At 41.4% G+C, this 8,108-nt stretch overlaps 1 protein-coding gene across 1 annotated transcript in view; it reads left to right on the top strand.

The window, feature by feature from the left end:
* Positions 1-5,515: 5,515 nt before the first annotated feature.
* Positions 5,516-8,108, top strand: part of LOC109906020 (polycomb group RING finger protein 3) — a 32,669-nt gene continuing 30,076 nt past the window's right edge. Inside the window, exon 1 of the mRNA XM_020503660.2 lies at positions 5,516-5,636. The gene's annotated coding sequence lies outside the window, so the exon portion shown is untranslated. The remainder of the gene's footprint in view (positions 5,637-8,108) is intronic.

The raw sequence follows: 8,108 nt of genomic DNA, 5'->3' as shown, positions 1-8,108 counted from the left end.
ACCAAACGTAACGAAACGGCGAGGGGCCTACCTTAATTTGTCCAATAGAAACTCCCGTTTGCGTTTTCCGTTTGAAGTTAACGGAAAACGTTTTGTAACAGACGAAACGTTTTGCAACAGAATCGGCGTAATGACTACACCCCAGCAGGAATACTGCAATTCGGATGCCCCTCCCTTTGGCTAGCCCTAAAAATTGAGTCCTAGTGATAGTCTAGTTCAATGCTCATTCGGCTTTGGAGAACGAGGTAGAGGGTGTGCAGAGTTTTGTTCTAGCCCAGCACTAACACACCTAATTCTATTATTCAACTGCTCAATTATTATAAGTGACAAAATTCATGTTCATACTGAAGATGAGGAGTTACCATCAGATAAAGGATATGAGATGAATATGATAGACTGCAGTGGAGGTATGTGCTGTTTAAGATGAGGGATGACCATGATTTTTTTCATGAGCATGGCCTTATTAAGCAATAAGGCACGAAGGGGTGTGGTATATGGTTAATATACCACAGCTAAGGGCTGCTCTTTGCACGGTGCAACACGGAGTGCCTGGATACAGCCCTTAGCCGTGGTATATTGGCCATATACCACAAACCCCCGAGGTGCCATAATGCTATTATAAACTGGTTACCAATGTAATTAGAGCAGTAAAAATAAATGTTTTCAGCCAATCAGCATTCAGAGCTCGAACCACCCAGTTTATCATTTCTATTATAGCATAGTGGATGACTGTCATTCATATTCCATTCACCCAGTTCAATGTAACATCGATAGGTTAAGGCTACTACACGATACACAAATTTTCCCTATACCCATCATGAGGTTGCTACAACCTAGCCTATGAATGAAAGTTTACAAAGTAGGTGCACACAGGTCAAGAGAAACATTTGAGGGGACAGACAGGGACACATTCAATACTGCCTTGCACACTCTGGCCTGCATCTGGCTGATCTAGTTTGTAATCTTTAGTCTGACAGTTGCAAACGAGAGTTTCTATCGGACTAATTCAGGTATGTTTATCCCTGTTTCATTCCATTTGCTTCCGTTAAAGAAACAGAAAAAAACAGAATTATCAGAATAAAGACACACGAAAACATAGTTCACCTTCATAGCAGCCACGCTGTATTCCTTCTCGCAGCTATGCGCTCTCCCCTCTCACCTTTTCACTTTGTTTGTGGACTTCAATACACAACACATCAGCTGTACGTGACCAGGCAAAAAAAACTTTCCAAGCCAAACGATATCATAACTGCTACACACAGCCTACAGAGTTATCACCATATTAGCTAAAGTAACATCATAGTCAACATAGCTAATAGAACTAACGCGTTAGTAAACCCGCTACAATCATGCAGTAACGTTACAGTGTATAGTCAGTAAGCAGTTTAGCAGATTAGCAGTTTCAACGACGGGCCCCTGTGGCAATAAATTTGCCAAACCAAAAGCTTATCTTGACTTGGAAGAGTTCCAGTGTTGTGTTAGATAGTCATAGCTAGCTAGCTAACATAGCACCCCTCTAGTTGAGCAGGGTGTGAGTATGCTAAACTAGCTAGCTACATTTGCTAGCTAAGTAAGTGAAACCGAAGGTGAAAAGAAAATGACAATCTCTCTTTCGCTCCTGCTTTTGGAAGAAATACATTTGTTCAAAACCGTTCACCTACTGTATTTCTCTCTCTTTGAGACAACTACTCACATTTTATGCACTGCAGTGCTAGCTAGCTGTAGCGTATGCTTTCAGTACTAAACTCAGAAAAAAAAGAAATGTTCCTTTTTCAGGACACTATCGTAAGAATCTAAATAACTTCACAGATCTTCACTGGAAAGTGTTTAAACACTGTTTCCCATGCTTGTTCAATGAACCATAAACAATTAATGAACATGCACCTGTGGAACGGTCGTTAAGACACTAACAGCTTACAGACGGTAGGCCAGTAAGGTCACAGTTAGGGAAAACTTAGGACACCAAAGAGGCCTTTCTACTGACTCTGAAAACACCAAAAGAAAGATGCCCAGGGTTCCTGCTCATCTGCGTGAATGTGCCTTAGGCATGCATGAGGACTGCAGATGTGGCCAGGGAAATAAATTTCAATGTCTGCACTGTGAGACGCCGAAGACAGAGCTACAGGGAGACTGGACGGACAGCTGATCGTTCTCGCAGTGGCAGACCACGAAGCTAAGCCATGGGACTACAATACAGAGTGTGGTTAAGGCTACTTTAGACCTTAGTTGCAAAACAGTGTGTTTTAATGAATTATTTGTTGACGTGAATATATTTTGTATAATTTGATCTAAAAAGGATCACTTTTTAAATGTTTTACCGTTTTTATTTTTATGAAATTCACTGAGGTGTTGGTCCACCCCTTCCTCCTCTGACGAGACTCCACTGATAGGCTGTCACATGTGTTGTCACATGGATTTTGTTATGTCAATGTGTAGGCCACTGGAAGCGGCTAGTCAGGTTAACACAATTGATTAATAGAGGCTTTTCATTCTGGTGCTTGATTACTCATGTTAAGGATGTGTGTAGGACTACCTGTAAACTGTGTACCTATGTTGAAACATACTGAAAAAGCAAATATTCTCTGATAAGGTTTGACCTAATCTCCTGGCATAAGCCCTTAACCACCCTCTAAGCAGTTGGGTCCTTCCAGGAAGAAAGTGCCTTTTGCGTCCCTTTGATATATGGAGTAGAAATTGTGCACCAATATTGCATTTTAAATTCCTGTTATATAAATGAAATTTCTTTCAATATAGACCACATGGACAATTTGATAAATGTGATTTTGTTTTGCATAATTACTTGCTGAAGTGCCAAAAATCAGCATTTTGACGTGTCCCTCCTCATGTTTTTCTGACTTCTAGGAAGATTTTAACCCACTTAGTGCAGAAATGTCCCCAAGTTTTTCCATCATTGTAAAGGCCTAGTTACTTTGTTGCTTTGACAGTCATTTTTGAAGATTCATATTTATTTAAAGCGATTAGTGATTCATTTATGATTGTGCCTCATTTTAAGGTCAACTCTGTTACGTGAACTGAACTCTCATTTTAATATGGTGAAAATGTTCCTTTTTGAAAGATTTTTTCTAAAGAAACATTGAATTGTCTAAGAGTATCAAAAGAGTATTCTACTCTTTTTGACCATTTTCTGTTGTTACATGGAGGAAAACTGAGCAGATCAAGCAGGCTCCTGAGTGGTGCAGCGGTCTAAGGCACTGCATCTCTGTGCTAAAGACACCACTACAATCCCTGGTTCAAATCCAGGCTGTATCACATCTGGCCTTGATTGGGAGTCCCATTGGGCAGTGCCCAGTGTCATCTGGATTTGGCTGGGGTAGGATGTCATTGTAAATAAGAATTTATTCTTAACTGACTTGCCTAGTTAAATACAGATTACATAACATAACAAAGCTACGGTCACAAGACGCAGGCCTCCTAATTGTCCCTAGAATTTCTAAACAAACAGCTGGAGGCAGGGCTTTCTCCTATAGAGCTCTGTTTTTATGGAACGGCCTGCCTACCCATGTCAGAGACGCAAACTCGGTCTCAACCTTTAAGTCTTTACTGAAGACTCATCTCTTCAGTGGGTCATATGATTGAGTGAAGTCTGGCCCAGGAGTGGGAAGGTGAACGGAAAGGCTCTGGAGCAACGAACCGCCCTTGCTGTCTCTGCCTGGCCGGTTCCCCTCTTTCCACTGGGATTCTCTGCCTCTAACCCTATTACAGGGGCTGAGTCACTGGCTTACTGGGGCTCTCTCATACCGTCCCTGGGAGGGGTGCGTCACCTGAGTGGGTTGAGTCACTGATGTGATCATCCTGTCTGGGTTGTGCCGTGGCGGAGATCTTTGTGGGCTATACTCAGCCTTGTCTCGGGATGGTAAGTTGGTGGTTGAAGTTATCCCTCTAGTGGTGTGGGGGCTGTGCTTTGGCAAAGTGGGTGGGGTTATATCCTTCCTGTTTGGCCCTGTCCGGGGGTGTCCTCGGATAGGGCCACAGTGTCTCCTGACCCCTCCTGTCTCAGCCTCCAGTATTTATGCTGCAGTAGTTTATGTGTCGGGGGGCTAGGGTCAGTTTGTTATATCTGGAGTACTTCTCCTGTCCTATTCGGTGTCCTGTGTGAATTTAAGTGTGCTCTCTCTAATTCTCTCTTTCTCTCTTTCTTTCTCTCTCTCGGAGGACCTGAGCCCTAGGACCATGCCTCAGGACTACCTGACATGATGACTCCTTGCTGTCCCCAGTCCACCTGGCCATGCTGCTGCTCCAGTTTCAACTGTTCTGCCTTATTATTATTGGACCATGCTGGTCATTTATGAACATTTGAACATCTTGGCCATGTTCTGTTATAATCTCCACCCGGCACAGCCAGAAGAGGACTGGCCACCCCACATAGCCTGGTTCCTCTCTAGGTTTCTTCCTAGGTTTTGGCCATTCTAGGGAGTTTTTCCTAGCCACCGTGCTTCTACACCTGCATTGCTTGCTGTTTGGGGTTTTAGGCTGGGTTTCTGTACAGCACTTTGAGATATCAGCTGATGTACAAAGGGCTATATAAATACATTTGATTTGATTTGATAACACATCAACCATAGATAGGCTACAAATGTTTTAATAATTGCTATTTTTTGTGAAGCTTGCATTCATGTGCTCCTCCCTGTTGCTCACAACATTCCATTACCTCGTCACAATGGGAGTTATGACTGATTTAAGATGAAAACTCCAACCCTGTTACAATCAACCTGGTTACTTTAATTGCCACCTGTTATCGTAATTTTTCTTAATTGAACCTCTGGAGATGTGAAAACATGTTTTTTATTAACTTGAACACAAGCTCTTTATGATAGAATGTTAAATACAGGTTAAATAATTTGCTTATCTTAACCAAATAGCACTACCGAACTGGCACTCTATTGGTGGAGTGGCATAACGCCATTCTGAGTTATTGTCTGAATTAATAAAATGTTTAATTAATATGTTAAACATGTTGGAGGACTTTTAAAATCTCCCCAAATGAGCCCGGTCCTACTTCGAAACTCAATCCACACTGAACACATCTCAAACTTATTGGAAGTGTGTTCACAGGGCGATTTATAAACACCCTATCTTGCAGTAATATTAAATAAATATTGCTCTTTTTGTCAACATCATTCTACATCAGGGTACATTTTAGCACAAGCATCCACCTTTTACTTTTGACATCCTAATGTGCTACATCTCAGACATCAATGTATAGTGTTATCATCATCAAATTGACTGAGATGACATACACAACTCCTAATACAGTAGTGGGCTATTAGCAAAGAAACTTATTCTGACAACATAGTCCGCAGGTCTTGCCCACAATTTACCCTCGATTTCATTGTGTGTTTTTTGGGGTCATTTCCCGGAATTCTAAAATGTATAGAAATGTATCAAAATTGTGAATTATTTTAAATGAATGGGGCGCTCCCTATAATGTTACCTTTTCGTCGACTCTCGTTCAACCCTCCTCCCCCTCGACTAATCAGCGCATGCTCAGCAAAGCTCCAAATGGTGTTTCGGCCTGTTTCGGTATTGCCCGGACATTTTCGCCTCTTTGTTTTACCGATAGTGCATTTAACTCGCGTTCAACCCAATATCCAGCGGACTGTACTGTTCTCAAACAGGTTAGTTCGTTTGACTTGAAATATTTCAGGCGTATTAATGCATTAATGCGTCTTTTATTGATTTATGGCTGCGATTTGTATTGTTCTTATTCATTTGTGTCTGTGTCTTTTCCGCTTGGTGGTATGGACATGCCATACGTGTTGTTGTATGTGCCAATGTTGTAGTGTATGGCGGCGCCGGGCCCTGCAGTTAGGCACTGGGATCCTTTTCAAGGAAGAGTGCATTATACCGGAGGGTTTGGATAGCAGCGAAGCACGCTTTTTGTTCTTTAGGAAGGGAGCTCTCGTAGACGCTCACATGTCTCCTATAATATTTGTGTTGTTTGCAGAGACCAATCTTTCCCATTGCCTGGAATGTTCTTGAAAAACCATGGTCCAACATTAACGCCTTCGGGTTTCGAAAGTTCGGTGTTAAATGCACGATGGTGTAGTTGTCGCCACATGATTTAATCTAGACAAAATAAAGTTATTGCTTTTTCGGGGCTATTACGGCCCCGTCTGACTGTATGGAGCTGTTACATTGTGGGGTTTTGGTGAAGGGTCGAGCCAACAAGTCTCTCTTTTGGTAGATTGATGTCTTGTAATCAGGGACAGCAATATGTAAATGACTCTGTGGGTCATGGCACAATATAGCAATATAAGTGGCTAAGAAGCTAAACATAGGTGTGTTTTCCTGACTTCAGACTATATGGATTCAATGGTTTATGACTTGCATAATAGCACAAGGCAGTTTAAAAAGTCAGACAGGAACAAAATGACAGAACTTTTATTGTAGCATTACCTACTTTGCTTTTGAAGTAATAAATATATCTAAACATGCACAGCTTCTTCATTCCTGGTTTGTCTTATTTTTATTTTATTTTTTATTTCACCTTTATTTAACCAGGTAGGCTAGTTGAGAACAAGTTCTCATTTGCAACTGCGACCTGGCCAAGATAAAGCATAGCAGTGTGAGCATACAACAAAGAGTTACACATGGAGTAAACAATTAACAAGTCAATAACACAGTAGAAAACGAAGGGGGGGTCTATATACAATGTGTGCAAAAGGCATGAGGAGGTAGGCAAATAATTACAATTTTGCAGATTAACACTGGAGTGATAAAAGATCAGATGGTCATGTACAGGTAGAGATATTGGTGTGCAGAAGAGCAGAAAAGTAAATAAATAAAAACAGTACGGGGATGAGGTAGGTGAAAAGGGTGGGCTATTTACCAATAGACTATGTATTGGTAAATAGCTTGATAAATTGATTGATCAGGGGGAAAATTGCAGAGAGCCGTTGGCTATTTTCAATATCGTTGGTCATGAAACCTACCTTAGATCAAATTAAGAAGGCTGTTCTTCTCTTCATAACAGCCTTTGCTATGAACAGTCAAATAAATAAATAAAAAACACACCCACTCACACTTTACAAAGAACTAAGGTAGCCATACAAAGATTCCACATGTTGATGGCCCCTTGACAGTGGTGCAACTACTGGCCATTAGGCTACAGCTTTGTGTCAGTCTCTCTATCCATGATGCTATGGCTAGTATGCCCAGCTGTGTATAGAATAGCACATATGTAAAGCTGCTCTTATACCTGTGGTAACGCTGTAATTAGCCTACTACCACATCGACCTTGTTGTTACATTGTAGTATTTACATTGTAATGTAGTTGAGTTTGTTTTGGTCATAGTACAAGTGTTAGGGCTATCAATAAGTGTTGCTGAAATGCCAAAATACAAACTATTAGGGGAATCTACCAACATTTTGGGGGATTTGGTTCAAATCCATTCAGTTCCATTCCGTACCACCTTCTTTGTCAAGGTGTGTTGACTGTTGTTAATGAGAATCGCTGATCAGTGACCAGCAGAGCAAAACAACAGATGGACAAGAAACTAGATATCACCTCTTTGAACCATATCCCACTTCATCCCTTCTTTGATGCTTATGCAGACACATGAAAAGGGAACACACGATGTTGGTTATAGACCTTGTAAATGTACAAATCCTATTCATTTTGAGAACAAGACCAGACCTACTCAACATTCTGCACTATGTGTAGGAGTTTCTCTACACTCTTGAGTGGATTACACCCATAGAGGGAAGTAGGTCCTAACTGTATCAGTTCACTACCCCGACTGTTGCTGTTGTATGCCAACATCCTGAAAAACTGGTTCACACAACCAATTGTGCTAATCCAGTGGTTTTCACTCACTGCACACACATACACACACGCACACACACACACACACCACACACACACACACGCACACACACAGACAGATTAAGATTTAGGGAACCAAGATTTAGGGAACCAAGATTTAGGGAACAAATGATCCACTGGCTGTTGCTTTCTGAGTTTGACAGATGGGGCTAGTTAGCCTGTTGATGCTTACCCAGGCCATGGTATATGGCCTATCATTCATGCATTTAGCAAAATCTCTAAATTCTAGTTAACTGATGGGCACTGGACTGAATCCAGGAAC

This window comes from Oncorhynchus kisutch, linkage group LG15 (assembly GCF_002021735.2).
Source record: "Oncorhynchus kisutch isolate 150728-3 linkage group LG15, Okis_V2, whole genome shotgun sequence".
Classification (NCBI taxonomy): domain Eukaryota; kingdom Metazoa; phylum Chordata; class Actinopteri; order Salmoniformes; family Salmonidae; genus Oncorhynchus; species Oncorhynchus kisutch.
The sequence above is the reverse complement of the archived record's forward strand: the minus strand, read 5'-3'. Positions and strand labels throughout refer to the sequence as shown.